The sequence below is a fragment of the Lagenorhynchus albirostris genome, chromosome 13 (assembly GCF_949774975.1).
Source record: "Lagenorhynchus albirostris chromosome 13, mLagAlb1.1, whole genome shotgun sequence".
NCBI lineage: Eukaryota > Metazoa > Chordata > Mammalia > Artiodactyla > Delphinidae > Lagenorhynchus > Lagenorhynchus albirostris.
This window is the reverse complement of record NC_083107.1, coordinates 42,264,370-42,288,518: the sequence shown is the minus strand read 5'-3', so window position 1 is coordinate 42,288,518 and position 24,149 is coordinate 42,264,370. Positions and strand designations below refer to the sequence as shown.

Genomic DNA, 24,149 nt, shown 5'->3' with positions numbered 1-24,149 from the left:
ACTTTTTAATGCTTGGATATTTATTTTTTTGTTCATTCATTCAAAACAGTGTCTCTAACACCTCACAGGACATGGCAGATTCAAGGCTTCCAACTCAGGCTTACTTGAGCATGCTCTCTTTGCGTGGGATAAAGTTGGGGACAGTGTTAGGTGGGGGAGGGCTATGTCACTGCACTATTTAAATAGGATTCCTTTCTTGCTCCTGCTGTCACTCTCTTCAAATTTTATTTGTTTCTCTAAATTTTCTTAAGGTCAATGGGTACCTGATAAATACAAGACCCTAATTCTAGAATGCGGAAGGTGTTTAAGGTGTGAAGACACAGGCAGCACCGTGTCAAATAAAAGAAATTTTAGCCACCTTCAAAATAACTGTAAAAATTGCCAGAGAGAAAATTTACCAGACTTTCATGAGCAATAAGGTGAAAATCCAAGAGTAAGTTTGTTTTGGGAGATTAATTGGAGAAGTCAAAAAATATGTCAAAAAATTCACAAAATGTAAAGAAAGGGTAAGACTTTAATGTATAAATGAAAAATCAGTGCGTGTCTCTCCAAGGACTCTGAAATGAAAACTAAAACTAGAATAATTGTGTTTCACCATAGCCTTGCTTAGACCATTGTGAACACACTGCAATGAACAAGACCCACAGAGATCATCCAGTTGTGGCCAAGCAGGGAATTTGCAGGGCTGATCACTTTCCAGTCCCAGTCCAGTCGGGACATGGCAGCCACTGGCAGGGCCTCCAAACCTGAAGAGTCCCTTTGTTACTTTAGCCTTCTTTGTACATTAGGGAGCCCTTAGACACAGGCACAAACTACATCCCATCCAAACAGAGCAGTCGTCCCAGGAACATTTGGCAAAGCCAAATCGGTCTTTCTCTGATACTGGCTCCATGGTCAGAAACACTGGGAGTTTCCATGGCCTTATGTACCTGTGTGGTTCCACCCGAGACTGAGAATGTTCAAGAATAAAAGAGTCTCACTTTAAGAAATGGGAAGAGGCTTATTTTTCTACTTACGTTGTTGACTTACTTTGGGGCTTCAATTATTTTATGTTAACTTTTGGTGACTCATACACTGGCCACCCCTAACAGTTCAACACCTGGGATGAGAGGACAAATGGAGGCCCACAAACCATAGGTCTATAGACATAGAAGTTCTAAATCAAGCTAATAAACTGCTAAACGAAATATGTTCTTTTTTTTTTTTTTACTTTGACAGCTATACCTATATAATGACAAAAAAAAAATCATGTGGGTAAAGCCATGTTTTTTATAAAACAGAAAGCTGGCAAAATGTTATCAATGACTACATTTAATTATTATTGTACGTGCCTTGGTATTCTGTTGATGGGCCAGTGATGTTTCTTTTTTTCCTAATTTTTTAAATATTTATTTATTTTATTTTGGCAGTGTCATGTCTTAGTTGAAGCATGCTGGATCTTTCATTGCGGCACTCGGGCTTCTCTCTAGTTGTGGTGTGTGGGTTCTCTCTCTAGTTGTGGCACATGGGCTCCAGAGCGCATGGGCTCTGTAGTTTGCAGCACACAGGCTCTCTAGTTGAGGCGCGTGAGCTCAGTAGTTGTGGCACGTGGGCTTAGTTGCCCCGCAGCATGTGGGATCTTAGTTCCCCGACCAGGGATCGAACCCGCGTCCCCTGCATTGGAAGGCGGATTTTTTTACCACTGTACCACCAGGGAAGTCCTGGGCCGATGATGTTTGAATTAGTATTTAAATACATGCATATTTCATCAATTATTATATATTTATTCTGTAAGGTAGCATTTCTCTTTAACAAAATCACTGTGTTGTTATACTTAATATTTTTTATAATTTAGGTGTTGTTATAGAAATGAGCTAAATGATTAAAAATAAAATGTATTTGTACATGTACAATGAAAAGTATACAATTTGATTATATTTTGTCAAAATATAGAGTAAGTGGAAAAATTTTTAAAAATATATTTATTGTATAAGCTTTAAAAGTTACATTTATCCTAAAATATTCAAGATTTATCAAAAGTGAGGGGTAAAATACATATTATAATTAATGAATCTAATAATTTTTAAATAAAGGCAGCATTTAAAATTTATTTTTAAAATTTGACTATTTTTTTGAATATAAAATTATTGCACAGTTCCAATGTTGAAAGTTCAGCTGGTTGCCAACATAAAGAATTTGTATTATTCTTCTCACATATTGTATCTAGATCTATAAAAAGGTAAATTTAAGAGTAATATGAATTACTTAACATTGTAACATATTCAAGCTCTGTCTGCAACTACTGCAAATATAGTGAGTACCTCTAGAAGCACAAATTGGTACCTGAAGAGAAACAATAACTCTCAGGTGAGAATGTATCCCATTCATTCTGAGAGGGAAGATTTGATAAGGGAATTAATTTGCCCTTTCTCTTGCCTAAGCGCTTCTGCTGTTCAAATCTTCCTCTGCTCTGAAGCAGTGTCTACTATGACCCTTGCAGTTGGTACAATCCATAAACCTTCACAGCATTTGGTCAGAGTTGCCTTTTGTTTTGAGGACCTAGGACAAGACATATGGAAAAGCCTAAATGGTGTTAGTCATGAGACAGAAAGTTTAGAGTTCTGGGTGCCAGTACTGAGTGTCCAATCCTGAGTTGTGACAGAGATGCTCCTGGGTTTCTAATACATTTAGCGGGTGAGTGTGTGTGCCTGTGTGTGTGTGTCTGTGTGTGTGTGTGCCTGTGTGTGTGTGTCTGTGTGTGTGTGTGGTGTACTAGGCCCTCTAAAGAGCTCTTGGTGGGAGATATCACAGACATGAGCATCTTAAGAGCAGGGAGGGATTCTTTTTCATTCATCTTTGCAGCCACAGTACTCAGCTCCTTGCCTGGCATTTAGTACATGCTCAGTGGAGGTTTGGTGAGTTATTGGATGAAGCACCATCTGGTGAAAGCTTCAGGAAGTGTTGCCTTCCTCCCCTTTTCCCTAAGTTCATGGCCTATTCACATTCTAGGTCCATGACAGGGACATCCATTCTGGCTAGGGCAGGCCCAAAAGTTCTGTTCTGGAGCTCAGTTACTGCAGATGATTTGACCTGCAAGCAGCCTATCTTGACCCTCAGTTATAACCCTGAGACTGTCCTAAAGGGCGTTCTTATATCTCATCAGCTGCATATTGTGTAGATTTCCATCATTTCTTCTTTTTCTTATTCCTTGCACTAAGACAGCTTTTTTGGCCAGTGTTTATGCCTCCAGGGAAGAAAAAGTAACAGAGCATCTGGTGGAGGTTTTCTCCCTCTTTCTGAATACAGCTCAACTGCCAGAGCCTTCTCCATACCTTTTCATGAGCCTCTCAAGAAATGGAACTTCAACAAGCAGAATCCAGGTCATGGACTGGTAAATCAAGTACTGGGCAGGAAGCAGGGAGACTTGGATTCTATTCTCTCTCTGCCATTCATTGGCTGTATGACCCTGACTTAACTTCTTAGGACTTTAGATACTTCACCCATGAAATTAAGGGAATTGTGCTAGATCTCCAAGGTCACAACTGTTCAAAACTTATGTAGTTTTATGTTAATAAATTAATTGAGAGAAATATTTTCTAGGTTTTGCATGTAGTAATGAACTATGGCAAGGACCTTTTAGGACTGTTAGTTGGGCAGACAGCAGATTGAATAGATATTTCTAACGCTTATACGGCTTGCAGGATCTGGCTAAATGATATTTTTTTATTGACTCATTAAGAGTAAACAAAATCTACCTGAAAACCATTTATCCATCACTATGCATGTGAGGTGTTACGGCTTTAGAGGTGAAGCACCCAGAGTGCCTATTCTTAAGAAGCACTCAAACAAATAATTTTAGTAGAAAGTGATCATCGATATCACTGAGAGTTTTTCAAAGTGCAGAGGGAGGCTCAAAGAACAAAGGGGTTCCTGATGAAGAAAAGGGTTGGGAGTGTCAGGAAGGCACCCACATGAGGAGAACCCTGAGGGGAGTAGTAGGATTACTGTCGTCTCTAGGTTCCCCAGTAGTGTGAGAGCTATCTGAGTGGTAGATGTTGATGAGTCTCCTCTTTCTGGCAAAGCAATGTGACACCAGTGTTTGGAGTTACTACAAGGATGAGCCAGTGAGCATCAGACTTTGTTGTGGGCATTTGATTCATGTCCTTTACTATGGCAGCGGATAGTTCAGGTTTCAAATGGTGCACATTTTCCTGCAGTGGGCCCAGGGGAGGACATACTAATGAACAGAGCCTTAGAGATGGATTTACGGCACGTTGCTCAAGCTTTTCGATTACTCGTCTCATTAACAGTGGCGGGAATGGCTAGGGGTGGAGGAAGGAAGGGGCCAGAGTCACTTGGTATGCAAATGATTTCATATTCATAGACTCAGGGCTCTGAGAGCAAAAAATTCCCATTGCGGTTTGTGAATCGTCTCAGCCGGGGAACTTAGTACTGAGTCTGCATATAGTGAGTTCTCAAGAAATATTCTCTGCATAAATAAAGAGTTACTAAGTACCCACTATAAATACCTACTATGTAACAGGCTCTGTTGTAGGCACTTGATAAATATTTGTGGAATAAATTAATTTAATATAACTAATACAATGCCAAAGAACAACCAAATAACCTATGTTGCCTTTGGTTGCCATAAAATAGGAATGAAATATTGATTAACCTCTAACCACATATTATACAAATGCATCCTTCCCTGAATATGTAGCTTGTCAATGCCATCCAAGGGAACAATAACTATTGTCTTTGTAAAATGTTTACTTGTTAAGTAAAAGAGGAAATGAAGAGATTTGTTTCGTGTTGTATTTATACTGGGTATAAATATCACAATTACATGTCCAAGTTCTCCAGATTCATCCAAACTACTCCTTTTGGATCAGCCCTTTTTCTTGCAAAGCACTCATAGAAAATTTAGATAGGACCCAGTAGAACAACATCCTCTATCTGAAAATGGTCAAAGGAATTCTCAAAAATATGTTGGAAAAAGGTAAGAGTTACCTGCAAGATGAGAAATAGAGGGAAGGAAACCTATTTTGCTCCAGCCAGGTCATGATTATCTGGAGAAGGAAAAAAAGTTGCATTGGAATAGAGTTTTTAGCAGCTAGGCTCCTCTTCAGCTCAATTTACCGATGTTGCTAATTCAGTACGCTGAGCTTAAGGGCTACATCAGGACCCAAATTTCCTTGCTGAAGGCTCGTGTCTTTCTTTGAACTTTGTCTTATCCTTCCTCACCTTCCAGAATTTGAATTTCCCTCATTCTCTCTGAGTTCTGTTTTCATCATCTTTTCCAGCTGGCCTTTCCTCACCATTGGATACCAAAGTGGACTTTCAATGTTTACAGATGTTTGTGGGCATGAGACAGTTTGCTGGCTGAGAGATTTGGTCACAAGTTAGAAACAAGGTAGGGAAAGGTAGAGGGAAGGAAATGACAGTAAGTAAAACAGTCTTTGCTGATCAGATTCTTAAATACTCAAATAATGTTTCGAAGAATAAAAGAACTTCTAAAATTGTGCAATTTAAATTAGTTGTGTCATGGTGGTAGAGGTGCTAAAATCAAGGTCAAGGGTCAGTTGTTCACCTGGGATCCAACTAGAAATTAAATAATGTTTATTTAATTTCTTAAAAGAATTTGTTTGTAATCAGTCTAACCTAATCTAAGCTTTTTTTTTTTTTTTTTTTTTTTCCTGCGGTACACGGGCCTCTGACTGCCGTGGCCTCTACCATTGCAGAGCACAGGCTCCGGACCCACAGGCCCAGCGGCCATGGCTCACGGGCTCAGCCGCTCTGTGGCATGTGGGATCCTCCCGGACCGGGGCACGAACCTGTGTCCCCTGCATCGGCAGGCGGACTCTCAACCACTGCGCCACCAGGGAAGCCCCTAAGCTATTTTTTTTATCTTCAAAAGCTGTGATGTGAGACTTGGTATTATAGTCTTATGGCCTATTCTTTTGTATATAAAAACCCATAAAGGGAAAATAAAAACCTGTTCCCAGTATCCTGTGCCCTGAATATAAACCTTTATAGTATTCTCTCTTGTAGGTTCCAGGATTCGCCAAAGAGTAGACAATACCTAGTTTTGGATGGGGAAGAGGACTGTTAACTGGTGATGTCAACTATAGCATGAGGAGAAAAAGGGGGATGCTTGAAAAATGTCCTAAAGCAGTGCTTTTCCAACTTTACTGAGCCTCAGAACTACCCGAGGGCTCCTTAAGACATATATTGCTGGGGCTGTATCTCATAGGTTCTGATCCAGTGGGTCTTAGATGAGACCCAGGAATTTTCATTTTTAACAAGTTCCCTGGAGAGACTGAGCTCCTGGCCTGGAAAATCACTGAGAATTGCTCTAAAGTCCAGGGGCATTTAAAAAGGAGAAAGAGCAGAGGAATGGGGCTGTCTGTAACAACACAATGAGAGAGGTTGATTGGTTTTGCATGCCAGCACTTTAATACAAATAAAATGTCCCCCTTTTTTTTTTTTTTAGTTTTTAGTGCTTTGTCTTAAGATACTGATGGTTCCCTTTGAGTACCAAGTACATTGTGATTCCTTGACTTTCCTCTTCTAGGGAAAGTTGAATCTATTTGCTTTCGAGCTGCCTGTGCTCTTAAGTCCACAAGATACCACCAAGGGGTATCCACTAGTAACTTGGACTCTGCAGAACTAAGGATGCTTGTGCCCAACGAGGGCTCAGGAAGATGAACAGTCTGTATTTTACAGTCCCCATGCCACTAGTAAAGTGTGTTCTTCGTTTAAAATTTTGTTTAATTGTAGTCCTCTCCTTTGGATCTCAGAATAAGTTGGTGGGATAAATTATGTAGGGGATAATTTGTAAAAAAAGGTCTGGTAATATAGGAGAGAAAAAAGAGAGTTTAGTGTGAGAAAACTTAGGGGGAGTGATGAATGTGTGCTCTACTTGAGAGATGACATGGATGCATTGTGGCTGGAGGAGTTTGGTTTAGGGTGATAATGTCTGTAACATTAGCGAGAGATTGGGTCTGGACAGTAGAAAAAGGCTATTTGAAGAAAAAAATAGCAAGTCTGAAATTTTGCTCTGTGTGTGTGTGTGTGTGTGTGTGTAGACTGAACGTTCTTACTGTGATATCATAGTTGGAATGTCAGTACCAACGTTGAGTTCACCAATTCAGGGATGTGATATTCTGTGAATTCTTCAGGATACCTAGAGATCCAAGCCAACTGGATAAGGGCCTCTTTCCAAGGTGGGTAATTTATTGGTTAACCTCCCAGTCACCTGACAAGAAATTCAAGCAAGGCTTTACTAGGGCTCCTGCTGCAGCAGTGGAGAGAGAGAACAAGTAACAGGTTCCCTTGCCCGCTTGAACCAGGGCAGGGACCTGGTTCCTTACATGGGGTGATGGTAGGGGCGGGTCCAGGGCTTGGGCCAGAGGGGTGGCTTAGGTGCTTTGCCCACCCCTTCGGTGATGATGAGTGCAGGGGGCATGCGCAGTACCCTGCTTTTCTCCCAATACCCTGCTTTTGCTCTGGGCTCTTCAGAAGTGGCAGTTGGGTTTTTGGTCTTTTTGTATCTTGTTGTTCATAATTTAGCCCAACTGTGCATGCACGCGGTTATTTTTAGTCCCTTATAGTTTCTTTGTCTTTTGTTGCTCATGGAGACTTTGTCCAGGTGCAAGTGCTGCAGCAAAGGGTCCCAGGTCCCAGGTCCCAGGCTAGCCCAAAATCTCAATAATAAATTCCTAGGGCAAATGGAGAAGGTAAAGTGTTATTTTAGTTTTATTTATTGTACTCTAAAACTTTTGAGACATATATATGTATATATAGAGAGAGACAGAGACAGAGAGACAAAGAGAGACTGTCATTTTCTACCTCCTTGCATTCTACTAGCCTCATAAGTATACTTTTCTCTCCCCAGGAGGGGCTGATATTAGGAGGGAAATGTCTGTCCTCTTCTCCTTGCTCCATATCTGACTGGGAGGTTGGGAGGAGGATAGGAGTCCTGAGGCCTTCCTGATATATATGGTTTCCTTTTCTGCAGTGTGCAGTGATCTGCCCTGGGTGGAATTTGGGGAAGGACCTGGGTGAGGGAAGGCTGTGGTTATATACTTTTGTCTTTAATTGGGGCAAAAATTAGTTGCAAAATTTGGCCAATATCTGACCCCGTTTTTCACCCAGCCTTATCAGTTTATGAGCTGGTACTGTATTTTGACTACATGACTTGGAAATTCAGAGCAGATTTAAGGCGGTGAGCAGTCATTCTCCTAAAACTCCTCCAAGAGACAGTGCTGTTGAGAGTCCCTAAAGGAAGTTATTTTAGGAATTTCCCTTTACTATAGGGCTTTAATATTTTTCCTACTCTTTAGCTGGGTCCATGAGTAAAGAGTGGAAGGGGTGGGAGAACTTCGTTATTTGCTTTACTCCTTCCACCAGAACTGCACACATGCCCATTACAACTCCTTACATGCGAACTGCCTTTCCCAGTCTCTCCCCCTTCCCTGACTCTGCACCACCAGGTATTGTGTTTTCTTTTTCACTGTCTTTGCCCTTTTCTTAAATTCTTTTTTCCCCTCTTAACCTGTACAACTTTCCTGGATCATAAGACTTTACTTTGTGCTAAGAATGTCACAACTTACATGGCTCAGGTGGGATTTATCAAATACAGCATTGTAAAAGTCACCTATATTGGATTATCTCTTGTGTTGTTGTTATTGTGCTTACATATCATTCTATTGTTATATAACAAGGCCTGAAATCTCTTTGAGGGCAGCCTCTTAGATTTATACTTGCTGGTATGTCTCAAAATGCTTTGCAAATATTAGATGCTTCTTAAATATTAGTTGGTCAATTTACCTTGGACAGTCTTTGCAGTATTGTTTTCAGGTAGATATTAAAATGTGTTACTAGAAAGATGGGATCTCCAGGTGATTGATTCATTTCAGCCAATAGTTTTAAAATTTGTGCACTCTTATTAGTTGTACTCTAAGTTGCTGATGGAGGTTGACAAAAAGTAGTTGCTTCTATTTTGGCTTAATATGAATAATAGTAACATTCTTGAACTTCTGCAGCACAGCAGCCAAGCTAAGCGTACTTTAGATATTATTGCATTTAATCATTACAACAGCTGTGATGCTGCTGCTGCTATTATCCTATTTCCCTAGAGAAGCTGAGGCTCCAGTATACTGCCAGGTTGTAGGTGTCAGAGCTGGAATTTGAACTTGAGGCTTCTTGACTCCAAAGCCCAAACTTTTAGCCATACCATGCTGCCATAAAGCTTTTCCGTGCTTATTCTCAAGGGGTTATTCAGGCATTCAACAGGTGTTTTGTGCTCTTCAGCTGCGGTGCTAACCAGAAAGAATATGTAGGATGCTAGTCTAGTGGTTGAGAATATTGCTCTGAAATCAGCTGGACCAGGGCTTGAATCTCATGCTTGTTACATAAAAGCTGTGTGATGAGGAATGAATTTCTTAACTTCTCTGATCCTCAATTCCATCATCTAAAATATCAAGATAGTAATTCTGTTAACTGAGATAAAGCCAACAAAACTCTTAGCACAGTGCCTATACATGCTAAAGAAATGTGAGCTATTATAATTACAATCTTAATTCAAACTACCAAAAATTACATTAATGGAGGTAAGTGAGGAAATAAGCCACTGGAGCCTGTGCAAAAGGGATGCTTGAAAAGACTGACAGAACTGCAGTCTCCCAGGGGCTTAGAAATATATAGCATATCAATATTTTCTAAAAACTATTCTTTTCTTTAGATATAAGAGTATTTGCGTGGCACCTACCAGTTAGCCCTACGAGGCTGCAAGCGGGTCAATGAAGTCATCAAAGGATTTGCAGAATGAGGTCCTCATGAGCAAGTTTCTGTGGGACACACACATCCTCCCCAGACACTATTCCACTTCCTCTGTGCAGGGCTCTAGCTGAGCCTTGTGCACAGCATGTGGAGGACTCTGAGGCGTTCAGGTGGAATGCTGTCCTCAGACAAGAAGGTCCAGGGCAAGTCAGGAGTAAGAGGTTTCCCTACATAAGACTGGGAAAGTTGGAGAGCTTCTTTTTTTTGACCCTTTTCTGTCTTTCTTCAGGTTCTCTGCGTTGTTTGTTTGCTAAATGAACTTAGGGCTGTGATGACTTTCTATTTGAAAGACTGTTGTACTAGAAAGAACATCCTCTTCAGGGGAAGCAGATCTTAATTCCCCACTCACTGGTCTAGTGACCTTGGGGAAATCCCTGACTGTGGTCTGTAAAGTAGGGACCATGGTGATGCCACTTCTCCTTTACTCTCTGTTGTCATGAGAGTCAAGGAAAGTACATGTGTGAAGTCCCAAGTTATGCAAACATTTTATTGAAAGGGCTGTCCTACAGCTGCTTTGCGCCTTTGTCCCTCCCCGAATTCTCTTCTCTTTGCATACTAATGAACTTACAGGACATGTTCTCTTGGTCCCTGTGCCATTTCCTCCCAACCTTCCCCCACCTAAGTCTGTGAAAAAGAATAGGAAAGTTTAAGGATTAAAAAACACTAACCAGTATGTATATGCTGTTGGCCTTCACCCGCCAAGGTTGAGCACCTTGGTCCAGCCATGAACCAGTTACCCTTCTGGTTCTGGGTAACAGTCCTCCTGAAGGCTGGGTGGAAAGGTAGCCCCACTGGGAACACCGCTGTAGTTGTTCAGGGGCCAGTCCTCTTCCCTGCTTCTCAGCTCCAACCTAAGTGTCTGCTCAGTCATTTACTGAAGTCCTATCATCAGGCAGGAGATAATGTGTTAGAGATGAAGCAGTAAGGCCTGGAAAGAGAAGTTCCGCCCCTGTCGCTAAGTGAGGAAGTAGGAAGCAGACCTTTTCACTACACCATGCTGTGCTTCCTTCAATCCACCGAACAAGGGAAGAACGGTAGAGAGCCAGGGCCTGAAGAGGGGAGAGTTAGAGGAATAAACATAAAATGAAGAAAATGGAAGGGCTACTTATTTCCTTTTCTAGCAGTAAAAACATTTATACAAACATACATCTATACTATAATATGTGCCTACATAGTATACAGATAGCTACATAAGTCTCCCAGCTGCTTTAGATAAAAATTCTTAGCAACCTACCTAGAATGGGGAGAATCTGAGAAAAATTCTTATCAGATACCCCTGGTCCAGCTCTAACTCTTGCTTCAATTTTTTTTTTATAATTTAAAAAAATTACAGAAAAGGGCAAAGATGAAATTTTAATAATCTCTATTTCTATTACTTAAAATGAACCATGGGGGCTTCCCTGGTGGCGCAGGGAAGTGATTGAGAGTCTGCCTGCCGATGCAGGGACACGGGTTCGTGCTCCAGTCCGGGAAGATCCCACACGCCGCGGAGCGGGGGGGCCCGTGAGCCATGGCTGCTGAGCCTGTGCATCCGGAGCCTGTGCTCCACAACGGGAGAGGCCACAGCAGTGAGAGGCCCGCGTACTGCAAAAAAAAAAAAAAAAGTAGTTTGTCATTATGTTTATAAAATTATAAATGCTATTTTGAAATAAAAAGCATTAAATTTAATATTAGTTGAAGTTACAGAAGTAAAACTAGAGGAACTATTGAACTTCACTTACCTATTTCTTCATCTCATCTCATCTTTCCTCTTTTATTTCATAAAAAAGCTGCCCAAAGTTAAGAAAACATGAAAAATACTGATATTGGAATCAAGATTTTAAAGTTGCATATTTTAATTTTCGACATTTTAAACTTACTCTGCTATGAAAGAATAGGGTCATAGTACTATCACACATCTTCACATCTTCTCTCTCCCCTTTGCCTTCAGTTTTTGCGTGTTTTATTATTATTTTCATATTGTTTGGGTTTATAACATTGCACCTTATTCTGTAACTTCAATTTACCTATGTTTAATAGTCAGTGAATTGACTGCTCACCATTATTATTATTTTTTTTTTTGCGGTACGCGAGCCTCTCACTATTGTGGCCTCTCCCGTTGCAGAGCACAGGCTCTGGACGCGCAGGCCCAGCGGCCATGGCTCACGGGCCCAGCCGCTCCGCGGCATGTGGGATTTTCCCCGACCGGGGCACGAACCCGCGTCCCCTGCATCGGCAGGCGGACTCTCAACCACTGCGCCACCAGGGAAGCCTACCATTAATCTTTTTTAAAAAGACTCTATTTCTCTGAGTTTTAAATTTTGATCAAAAATAAATTGGCAAGTTTTCATTGTCAAGTTTTTTTTGCCAGGCTCATGGGTAGCCTGCTTTCTCAGTCCTTTCACGGTTCATAATGCTTTTATACTTGATTGCCATTTTGGATATAACATTTTAGAGTCATGCTATTTTCACCTCAGAACAGTGGTTTCATTGTTTTACAACACTGGTTGATCTAAGGCAGCCTGATTTTAGTTCCTTGTGGGTTATTTGCTTTTTCTGTCCAGATGCCTGAAATTGTTTTATTCCTGAAATTCAGGAGTTTAACTAGAATCTGTCTTGGTGTAGAGTCCTGTGTTAAATTTTCTCAGAACACATGTTCTTTCCAACTATAGGTAATTTCTAAAAGTTTCCTTTGATTCAGATAAATTTTCTTGTAGTATGTTTTTGAATATGTAACTATTCTGTATATTAGGGTTTCTCAAGAATATCAGTTATCCTATGTCTTTTATATCAATTGTCTTTTTTTCCCACTGCTTTAATTAATCTTTCAATACATGCGTGTGTCCTAATTATCTCAAGCCTTTATTCTATGCCAGTAATTTAATTATCAGTGGTACTTATTCTGCTCCTTGCTTTTCTAGTTTATTTCTTTCTTTAATGATACTGCTTTGGTTTTTCAATTTGTTTCCACAGGTCTTCAGTTTTCTTTTTCATAACATTCTTGTTTTATCATTATATCTTTGGCCCAATATTGAACTGATATTCTTGTTAAGATGTTCTGTGTCAAGAAGCATTCATAAGAAAAGTTCATTGAGACATGTTTCTTTAAGGTTTTTTGTTTGTTTTATTTTTCATTTGATTTTGTATTTGTTTTGTGGGCAGTAGGCTTCCTTCTTTTCTAATGGTGAAAAGAATCGTTTCCCAATTGAATTGAAACAAAAAGCCCAGAATTATGCTGAGACACCTGCACATTTGGATTATGATTTCCTAACCAAAATCTCAGATAGAAACCAGGTGAGCAGAAGGGATTTGTACACACACAACCAAGGTGAACACAAGTATCTACACAGAAAGCTGACACCAGGTCAAGTGTTTCCATGTCATGACTTGTTTTCTATTCCCACTCTGTTCAATTCCCAGGCCTCTTGTAGACTGTGCTTTCTTGTGGAGTCAGAGAACATTTCTAATTTTAGCTTGTTGTCTTGCTTAAGTACAAGTACTCCCATAGCGATAGATTAAGAAACTTGCCTTTAACCCACATTTTATTTGTATGTTGACTAGAAAATGGATACATTAGAAATTTTTATATTAAAACTTAAATTGTCACATGCTGGGAATCTTCCCTATAGACTAAGCAACTTACCACATCCAACAATACTTTTTTTGGCAGCAAAAGCTGAAAAATAACTAATTGGCTGAGAAGATTAGGTATCAAGTAGTAAATGCAGAGTTAAATCTTTCTAAGGGAAACACCAACATACTCATAGGGAAGATGCGAAGACTTAAGACTTCTATGGTATTTAAACTGTATTCAAGTAATAGCAGGATAATTGGTAAGAAAGTTAACGAGCGTTATTTTGAGAACTCAATTCATCACAATACCCAGTGTTTTTATAGTTTCTCCTCAATGCTCTCACAGTTAGAATGAGGCAATCCATTTCGATTATATGTGCTAAATTTTGTGGTCTTCTGAAATGATACACAGTAATGGGCTGTTTCAGCAAATATAATCAAATTGTTTCATTTATTTTAGCATGCAAATTCAAGCTCCCTAGTGCAGTTTAAAACAGAAAAAAAAGTTGCTGGCGTGGCATACATTGATGGCTTTGATTCTCCTTAGGCTGAGAGCAGGTAAAGAGTTAGCAAATTTTTGTAATTTTATATGGAAACATTACAACAGCATGCAAAAGTGTTTAATAGTGTAGTGATTTTTGCTTGAAGTACATGTTCACCGGAATCTCCTATATAAATGACTACCCTCTGCAAATATGTTAAAAACTCAAAATTTAAATTTTGTGAAACCTTGTCTAGGAGTCAATTCTATACACATAAGAAGGGGGAAACAACCCAACATCCTTTCCGTTAAAATGGGAGAAATGTAAAAGCTGGAAAAAAACTAGATGTCGTAAGTAATGTTTTTCTTCTCTGGTAGCTCATGATTCCTGGAATGTCTCATTGAGAAGAATCATTGTGGAAATCTGGGCCCTCTAGGGATGAAAGCACAGGATAAAAGATGCCCCAGTCTCTTTTCTTGGCCTCTCCTGTGTTTATCAAAGTTTGTATTTCCTTTCATTTGATATCATAGCCATGGGCACATGTAGTGCTTAAAATATATTTGCTTTAAAACACCAGGAGTAATAGAGAGTAAATTTAGTCACCCAAAGGCTGTGGTGCCAATCAGAGTAAGAGGATTTTATGGATAGGAGTGGTCATTTATGTCCACTTTCAAAACCAGAACAAGTGTTTGCTTGAATACCTACTGAGATGGCCATTTTGCCAAATGGTACATAGAGTAACACTTGCAATGATCCTTGGGAGAAAACAATACGGGGCAATGAGCAGTGCTCCTTAAAATTGAATAAGAGGGTGTGGTTCCACAGGAAATAGTAGTGACTACTGGGTGTCTGGGTTTTTGTCTTCTGGGACTTCCTGGTCAGACCTGGAAATCTGTGGGTCCAGCCTTGCTGGGGGCTCAACAAATGCAATAGCACTGGATTGTGACTCTGGGAGAGGAGCTGGAATGCTTGGCAGGAAGGCAGTGAGTGGATTGACCAATGAGGATTACGGGTCATCTTTATGCAATGACATCCAAATTCATGTCTGGTTATGTTTATGAGCTCCAGGCTCACATATCCATCCACATGTTTGACACATCACAACATTAATGTGTGTCTGAAACAGGGCACTTAGTTCTCTACCCCCTGCTTTGTACCTTCCCTACCTCATTAATGATACCTTTGTACCTTGATCCAGTTACTCCACAGAGAAAGTTGGAAATCATTCTTGGTAATTCTTATCCTCATCCTACTCCACACATCCAGTCCATCAGCAAGGCATGCTAATTCTCTCCTCTAATTTGTAAATGTGCCTGGAATCTATCTACTTTCTTCCACTGGTCCTGACCACCATCATCTCTCATTTAGATTAAGAGAACAGTCTCCAAATTTACAATCTGTGGTCTTCCCAAACTTAACCCAGTTACCCTTGTTGGCAAAGCTAATCTTGCAAAACACACATCAGATTATGTTACTGCCATGATTAAAACCTTTAGACAACTTCTCAACAAGTTTAAAATAAAGTTTAGGGGCTTCCCTGGTGGCGCAGTGGTTGGGAGTCCGCCTGCCGATGCAGGGGACACGGGTTCGTGCCCCGGTCCGGGAAGATCGCACATGCCACGGAGCGGCTGGGCGAGGCCACAACAGTGAGAGGCCCGTGTACCGCAAAAATAAATAAATAAATAAATAAATAAATAAAAATAAATAAAGTTTAGTCTCCTTATGATGGACTACAAAGCTCTTGGTGATCTGGCTCCAGCTGATCCCTTCACCCCCACTGCTTGCCTGACTCCCCCAAGCTCACGAGGCTGTAGCCACCCTAATTCTATGTCAGGGTCTCATTCTGAGCCCTTCGCCACCTGAGGACCTCTTCTTTCATGTGGACAACCCTCTCTCTAGTCATCTCCGTCTCAGACTCTTGTTTCTCTTCTTCATTTCATTGCACTGAAATTATTTTATTCATTTGCTTGTTTATTTCTTGTCTGTCTTCACCTATTAGTAGGTAATGGCTATGAGAAAAGGGACCATCTTTGTGGCCCTGCCCTTCTTAGCAGCACTTAGAGGGAACCCAATAATGTTTGCTGAATGAATGAATGGAGAATGTGAAGCAGGCAAGACTGTGGCATAAAGACACGCTGCAGGCTCTGTGTCTGACACGAGACACAGGCAGAATCTATAAAATTATGAACCAGAAGGAAAAGGAAAATGCCATTTGGCCAACAAATCCCAAAACACTGGGCGGGGGAGGCTGCCTTTGATATTTCCGGGAGATGATTTTAGAGCAATAAACTTGTGAGACAGTGATTAAGAGGTAAGCTAAGGGGGATATACAAATGAACCAGGATGAATATCAAAAAGGTATGGACAATCTTGCAAATGACAGTGTCATAAAAGGCCACCAAATGAGGCCTGTCTGACAGGAATTGTTATAGGGGAAGGCCAAGGAAGATTCACTAGCCAGTCCCTTTTTTCAAAGGTCATAGCTCTTGTCAGTCTGGGTTTAATTCAATATGAACAGAAGTAACCACCATGTTTTTGTTTTGTTTTGTTTTAAACTGAGAGCTGTACTAAGTGCTTTATCCTCCCACCTCTTTTGGGAGTACTCCCATTGTACTGGTGAGAGAGCAGAGGCTTGAGAGGCTAATTAACCAGCTGCTGGTCACATTCGGTGAGGGGTAGAGCTGAGGGAATGAAAGCAGTACTGTCACCAGAGCCCTGCTCCTACCTTCTGTCCTGACCCAATTAATATTCCCATCCCAAGCCCTAGGGAAAATGGCATAATTTGCCTTTAGCATTTACTTCTCCATCCTTCACCCTCTTAGGTGGTCCCTACCCAGGACCACTCCCTGGCTAGAGTCCCTTTAGAAAGCATGAAAGCTGATAAGTCATTAACACCTTAGCGTGAATTAGCTAATGACCCTACAAGGAAACCACTGAACTTTATGAGGTGAAAATATTTTGACCAGAGCCCTACTCCTCCCCCCTCAAATCCCAGACTCAGAGCTGCAACTCTTGGGTCCATGCTGGCTAATGAGCATGTGCAGGCAGAGGAGCTCGATAAAGATTGACTGATTTATTGATCGATGGGCGCGCAGCTGAGCTTAATCTTCCCTTGCAGCTGCTCCTTTCCTTCCACATCTCTGGAGAAGTGTGTTCGGCCCTACCCAACATCCCCACACGTCACCCACCCCACTCTTTTGAACTGGGCCTTAATGGGAGTCTGGTGTGAAGTTAATAGGTGGCGGAGAAACATCTAGAGACCCTGAAGAGGAGGGGCCAAACCTGTAGCCCCAGTGCCGGGCTCCTGGCAAGGCAAGGATTTCCATATCACACAAGGGGAATGCTGGCCAAGGGCTCTCCCACCGCCAGAGGGGCTCAGGGACGCAGAGAAAGGACAGGGCTGTGCAGCTCCAGGCCCCTGCCTCTGTGTATGAAGCTGTGAAGGAGCTGGGAATGGCTCACAGACCCTGGCACGTGGGAGGAGAGGTGGCACGGATGCTCCTGGCCCTCCTTGCATAACAGCTGGAAGGGAGAGAAGCCAGACTCAGGGTGACTTTCCAGCTGGAAGATGGAGAGTGCCTGACATCTGGCGTGGAGCTGAGTGTGCGGGGACCCACCTGGGCGGAGAGCTGCCTGCTTCCAGGGGCTCAGGGTGCCATGCAGCTGTGGCAAAGAGGGCATTGGTGGTGAGGGTATCCAGAATCAGGAGCAGATGGTTTCAAGGCCCACAGCACACGTTTTATGTTTAGTTCTGGGGGCTGCACTTTGCAAAGGACACATAACAACAACCACATACACGCAGTATGGAGAGGGGGCTTCACACACGGTCATATGAGCAACAATAGAAATAACTGGGGCTTTTATCCTCAACACAAACAGACCTGGAGGGGACCTGGAGGGGACCCGAGAGCCAACTTCAATTACTGGTAGAGTTGTCACACAGAGGATGGCTCACTTGTTCTCTTCCCAGAGAGTGGTGTTAGCACCAATGAATAGAAGGTAGAAGAAGGATGTGTTTCTAAAGGAGGAGTTTCCTTACAACCAATGCCATCTGACATTCCTAGGGGGTGTGGTGAGCTGCTCATCGCTGAGGGGCATTCAAGGAGAGGCTGAGGGAGTAGCATGGGCATTGTATAAGGTGCTCATATATCTGATAAGAGATTGGGCTAAACCACTGAGGACTTCTGCAAATCTGAGGTGTTGGGTTCCAGGAAATCAGGACGGCAGAATCATCTTCCTGTTTGGCAGGATAATAGAACTGAGAATCCACAGAACTCTCTACCTGTGCACAGGGGACTGGGCACCAAGTCCTTGCCTGTCCTCCTGTAGGAAAAGACCAACACTGACACTCAGAAACATCCTTTCAGCACTGGGGCTGAAGGTGATCTCAGAGTTCATTTCCAAATATCTCTAAACCCCAAGGCATGGAAAGACAGAGTCTTAGTGAAGGGAACTTGCCTTTACCTAATATTTACCATGTTTCAGACCTGTGCTGCCCCATATTATAGCCACTACCCACAAGCACTTGGCAGGTGGCTAGTCTGTATTGAGATGTATAAAATACATATAAGATTTCAAAGATTTAGTATGATAAAAAGAATTTAAAGATATCTCATTTATATATTTTATATTGATGCTGTTTAGAATGGTAATATTTCGTAACATATACATAAAGTTAAGTTCAACTGTCTTCCTTTTTTAAAAAAGGAAACTACTACAAAATTTAAAATTATATACACGGCTCAAAATATATATCTACTGGGCAGTGCTGCTCCAGACCCAGGAAAACAATTTTTGTTCATTATTTTATTTAATCCTCACAGCTATTCCAAGAGTTAGGTACCATTATCACCCCTATTTTATTCATGAAAACACTGGAATTTAAGGAGGTTGAGTAACTTGCCCAAAGACACACAGCTTCTAAGTTGCTGACTTGGGATCTGAACTCAGGTCCCCCAGACTCTACAACCATACTCTCCTACCACTTTATGCTGCTATATTGACATCCTCTGTAGGGAATCGCTGTTAAGTTGGAAAATGCTAGAGGAAGGAACATAAGAAATGATTGTGGAAATGCTGACAGCGGTTAAACGACATAAGTAAAAACGCAACAAGGCCTTTGAAGTACGTGCTGTTGGGGCAGGAATGGACAGTGAATCTGGCTCCAAGTTCAACTGCAAAATCCATGCCCTCAGAAAAGGGAAACTGCAAACTTGGAACCTTGGAAATGCATATCACTCAGGGAATTTTAAGGTTTCAGAGATGGTGGGGCATTTCAGGGATAGAGACTCCCTGGATCTGAGCTCTGTGGGTTGGGTTTAGGCCAAAGTAGGAACTCCTTCTACATCATGAAAAGTCTTAATACGAACACCTTCTGTGGGTTTGTTTGGTGGGATCATTGATGGAGCAGGGAGGGGAAGGGCAATTAGGAGGTGTCCTGGGGAGCATTTAAACAGCCCACTGGATTCTGGCTTAACAAAAGTAACTCATAAACAACCAGCCTGTATTTGGAACTGCTTTACTTGACTCAAGAAGGCGTTTTCTTTCTTCTCCCTCCCTCCTTCCTTCTTTCCTTCCTTCCTTCCTTCCTTTCTCCCTCCCTCCTCCCCTTCCTCCCTCCCTCCCTCTCTCCCTCTCTCCCTCTCTCTCTCTCTCTTTCTTTCTTCTAGTTACTGTAGTGAGGGAGGTTTGGACCTCTTTGCAAGGGGTTCTGCCTCACATTTCTCAATACACATAAAGCTTCCTCTTTCCCCGTCCTGCCCTCAGTGCCTCCCTTGTGGAGAGAGCGTTGCTTCCTTTGGCCTCTTTACACCCGGGGGCATCTCCTGAGGGCTGCAGGTTGGGGAGCCCTCCAGGGCTGTGCATCAGAAAGGTTTCTTCCTGCGGATCGTCTGCCTGGCCCTTGCACTTAGGGAAACAGAAGGCCGCCCTGGGCTGTGGAGGGCAGCGAGATCGATGACAGCCCTTCTGCTGTTCTGAGTTCAATAAAAAAGTACAACCCCCCAAATAACATTCAGTTGAGAAGATTCATGAGGCATGAGGTAAATGGCCTGTACAAATGTCTGACTGAGGGGAGAAGGGAGCCATGGTAATGATTTTACCTGCCCAAAGGGAAGAGAAGCCAGAATTGGACGGGAAGTGATTGACTTATAATTACACTGACTGGGGACCCTGGGGTTGTGACCACAGAAAATTACTCAAGTTTTCCATAGCCCTAGAGCATCCACAAAACCCCCAAAGCCCAAGGCTCCAAAGCAAGTTGGCTACAGTCACCTCTGGGTCTCTCAGGAGGAAGTGCGGTATGTATAGTGGGCACTGGGATGTTGGCCAGCCCAAGGGGGTCAGGGTGAAGCTGTGGATGGGCCTGTTTCAGGGACCTACCCACCCAGGACCATGGACGGCCGTGTGGGGGGCAGGGGATGAGTCAGAAAGGGAACATTTTTCATGCTTAAGCTGTGAAGAAAATGTGAGGCTCCCATCCTCCCAGCTTCCAAGGACACTGGAATGGGGTGGTAGGGCCCAGTGGCCAGGACAGACAAATGAATGACTCTTAGCTCAAACCCACAGTTCCTTCAGTCTCTGCTTTCAGAGTCTGGGAGAGACGTCCGAAGTGACTTGAGGGAATGCAGCCATTCTTGTTGATCTCAGTGTCTGTACCTGCAGACACCCTAACAGATATGCCTGCTGGGAATTCATCCAGCCCTTTTGAAACCCACTTCTATTTCTAATGAATTTCCCTTAGTAGTACTGTTAGCAGTAAGGGCTGTGACCAGTTAGGGGGTAGAGCCAGGTTGTGTAGGTCAAGAAAGGCACTGGCATCTTTCGACCAAAGTTTGCTGCACTAGGTGTCTGCTATCATCTGCGACTCTGGTCCAGGTGCTTTGGGAGAACAAGGCTGGCGTAGTTCTGAAGAGAATTCTCAACTCCCATCAGCCCCAGTAATTCCATCAAAATTCTTACCAGAGTTCTAAACAAGAAGGTGAATTAAAAACTTGAGTTTTCTCTCTGTGTATTTTCCTAGCCCACACAGTAAGCAGTTATTGCAAGTGAAATAAATATCTGAAAGCTGTAAATGATGGCTTTGCAGTTATGTTTTTCCAAGGGCCATTCATTGTATTTCCTCTGAAGTAAGGAGGCAGTGGTGAGAGAGACTTATTGAACCAACAGCCTGCAGGTGCCCCTGCCTCATACAGATTCTTCCCTCCATGGCATCACCAGTGAAATATCCACTGAGTCACATCAATTCAGCCAGAAAAATACACACGTTTCCCCATTTCTAATAAAGCCAGCATGTTATTTTAGGCTGCTTAGGTGAGCCTTCTAGAATTCCAGACAGAGGCTGAGCAAAGCTTGTCATTTGATGACATTTCCAGTAAAAGCATTGAAATGACAGCAATGATTTCAAAGCCCAAAGTGAGATGCCCAAACGGTATCTAGAATTTAAAAGGGCTTAAAAGAGGGCTTCCCTGGTGGCGCAGTGGTTGAGAGTCCGCCTGCCGATGCAGGGGACACAGGTTCATGCCCCGGTCCGGGAAGAACCCACATGCCGCGGAGCGGCTGGGCCTGTGAGCCATGGCTGCTGAGCCTGCGCGTCCGGAGCCTGTGCTCCGCAATGGGAGAGGCCACAACAGTGAGAGGCCCGCGTACCGCAAAAAAAAAAAAAAAAGGCTTAAAAGTTAAAACTAGCTCAGCATCTCCCGCATGTCTGCCCCCCCTCTTCCTCAGAACTGAATGGAAAGTAAACCCCCCATAGATCCAGATCTGCCACAGTGTTAGCAAGCAAAGTGCAGAGCAGGTCACAGTATTTCTAATTCAGATTAACGACCCCACTCAGCCCTGTCTCCTTAGCAGGAAATTAGAAAGTGTAGGAAGGAGCAAATAGTGATTCATAATGCGTGACTCTGGGGTATTGGCAGTTGTGCTCGTTAAAAGCGAAGATACTCTTTTGATATAAAATAATTGAGTCTGACTTATTTATGGGATAAAGTGTTCTCCATAATAGGAGCTCCCTTTTACAAACCAGCTGGTTACATACCCATATGCTTGAAGGACAGAAGAATTGACCTTTGCCCATTTTGTGTTTACTGCAGTTCTGTCAGACACAGTAATTTAGGGTAATAGGCTGGTAGGCTGTTGCACTTTTCTTGTACTCTGCTGTTGATTCTTTCTCTCTTCTTCCTCCCATGGTCATCTCTCCTCACCAGGGCTGAGTTCCCACCTTCTGTTCTCCACCCTCCACGCTCACTTCTTCAGGGAACTTACTTAATTAGGGGGCTTCATTTATCACCTGTTTGCAAACAGCCATGACCTATTCCCCAAGTTTTATTATCTCCCCTACTTCTTAGCGCATGTGTGCACATGCGTGCGCACACACACGCACTTCCATTAGATTCACATAGACTTAGGTATAGCACCAGACCTGTTGTCATCCCCATGTAAATTCCTTTCCTTCTCTAAATCCTCATTTGCATATCTATTCATTCCTTCCTTTGCCCTCCATATCTTGTCTGTCACCAAGAGCTTCCCTTTCCTCTTTGGATTCAGTTATTTCCGCCATTTGCACATTCAGTATGTAAGCTTGACTCAGACTCTTGTTTAGGAGAGAGAAACGATTTTTTTGAATAAAAATCATGCAAAGCTCAGTCCCTGGGCATGCCTAATAAACCTTTCCCTGTGAGGATGCATTCTTTGTTTTCTGCTGCAGGGAACATGTCTACTCTCAGATCTCACACCAAAATAGTGTTGATGAGAAACAGAAAAAGTTGGATGAGCTTTAGAAATAATTGCACCTGAGAAGTCATTTCCAAACCTGTATGTGTATTACAATCTCCTTTTTAAAAATGCAGATTCCTGTTAAATCTGAATCTCATCTACCACTCTCCTCTTGCACACGCCTCTTCTGCCACTAGTGTCCTTTCTTTGAACACACTGAGCACATTTCTGTCTCAGGGCCCTTTGTACTTCCTCTTTGGAACTCTCTTCACCTAGACGTCTACACTGGTTTGTTCTGATGGATATTATCTCCTCAGAGAGGTGAACACACTAAGACAGAGTCCTCTATCTGCCCATTTGTAACAAGGGATTCAAAGAATCCCTTGTTACATTATGTACTTATTATTTCCTGTCAGCCATCCTTCCTAAATAGCTCCTTGAGGGCAGAAATTTTTTTTTTTTTTTTTTTTTTTTTGCGTTACGCGGGCCTCTCACTGTGGTGGCCCCTCCCGTTGCGGAGCACAGGCTCCGGACGCGCAGGCTCAGTGGCCATGGCTCACGGACCCAGCCGCTCCGCAGCACATGGGATCCTCCCGGACCGGGGCACGAACCCGCGCCCCCCGCATCGAGCGGGCGGACTCCCAACCACTGCGCCACCAGGGAAGCCCGAGGGCAGAGATTTTTGTCTGTTTGGTTTACAGCTTTATCCTCAGAGCTAGAAAGAAGCTTTACACATGGTAGGCACTCCAGCAATGTCTGCTGAATCAGTGCCCAAAAATTGGATCAGAATCCAGGAAGGCTTGTTTTAGAACAGTGGTTCTTCAAGTGTGGTCCCTGCGCCAGCAGATTCAGCAATGCAAATTCTTGGGCTTCCCACCAGTCCTGCTAAATCCGAAACTGGGAGGCAGCTGTGTGAGTTTTGACAAGCTCTCCAGGTGACTCTGACACTGGGGAAAGCTTGAGAACCGCTGCTCTAAGACATTGTTTGGGTGCCACGTTATCTTTTGCACTTACTACTATCTGTCAAGGCAGAAAAAAAAACCTGGCAGCACTCATGTTCGACATTTACGCTAATCTTAGACTATTTCCTGATTGTTTCAGGTGCATTAGGTCAGGAAGCTGGCTTGTCCTGTGGTCGTCAAGTATCAGGAAGAACTCAGTACACCTTTGTTGGCTGGTTGATTTTGCAAGTCCTTGGATATTCCTTTTTTTAGCTTTAAGTGATATATAGAAAAGTATACTCTTCCACTTAGAGTTAATACAGGTATGTATGCTATTAAAATGTAGAAAATACGTTGATTAAAAATACTTGCACGTTGGTTAATTTTGACTCATTTATTACTTGTTAAGAAAGTATTAAAGAAGTTAAGTGCATAGGCTTAGGAGTTGGATTTGGGCTGGGTCAGGCCTTAGTTGGTAAAATGGGCAGTAATACCTGCCTTGGAGAATTAATAGCACTGGCGCACAGTGGGTACTCAAAGTAGCTATTATTAATAATGATAATATTTGGCATTTTTATAACTTAAAATATGTAACATTTTATTATCCTGGGGGGGGTGTGTGTATGTAAGTGTAATTATT

General features: G+C 42.5%; 1 long non-coding RNA gene across 1 annotated transcript in view; it reads left to right on the top strand.

Moving 5' to 3' along the window:
- LOC132531519 (uncharacterized) overlaps positions 1–23,826 on the top strand; it is a 217,514-nt gene extending 193,688 nt beyond the window's left edge. The window contains exon 3 of the long non-coding RNA XR_009544120.1: positions 23,670–23,826. This is a non-coding gene — a long non-coding RNA (uncharacterized LOC132531519). The remainder of the gene's footprint in view (positions 1–23,669) is intronic.
- The last annotated feature ends 323 nt before the right edge of the window (positions 23,827–24,149 follow it).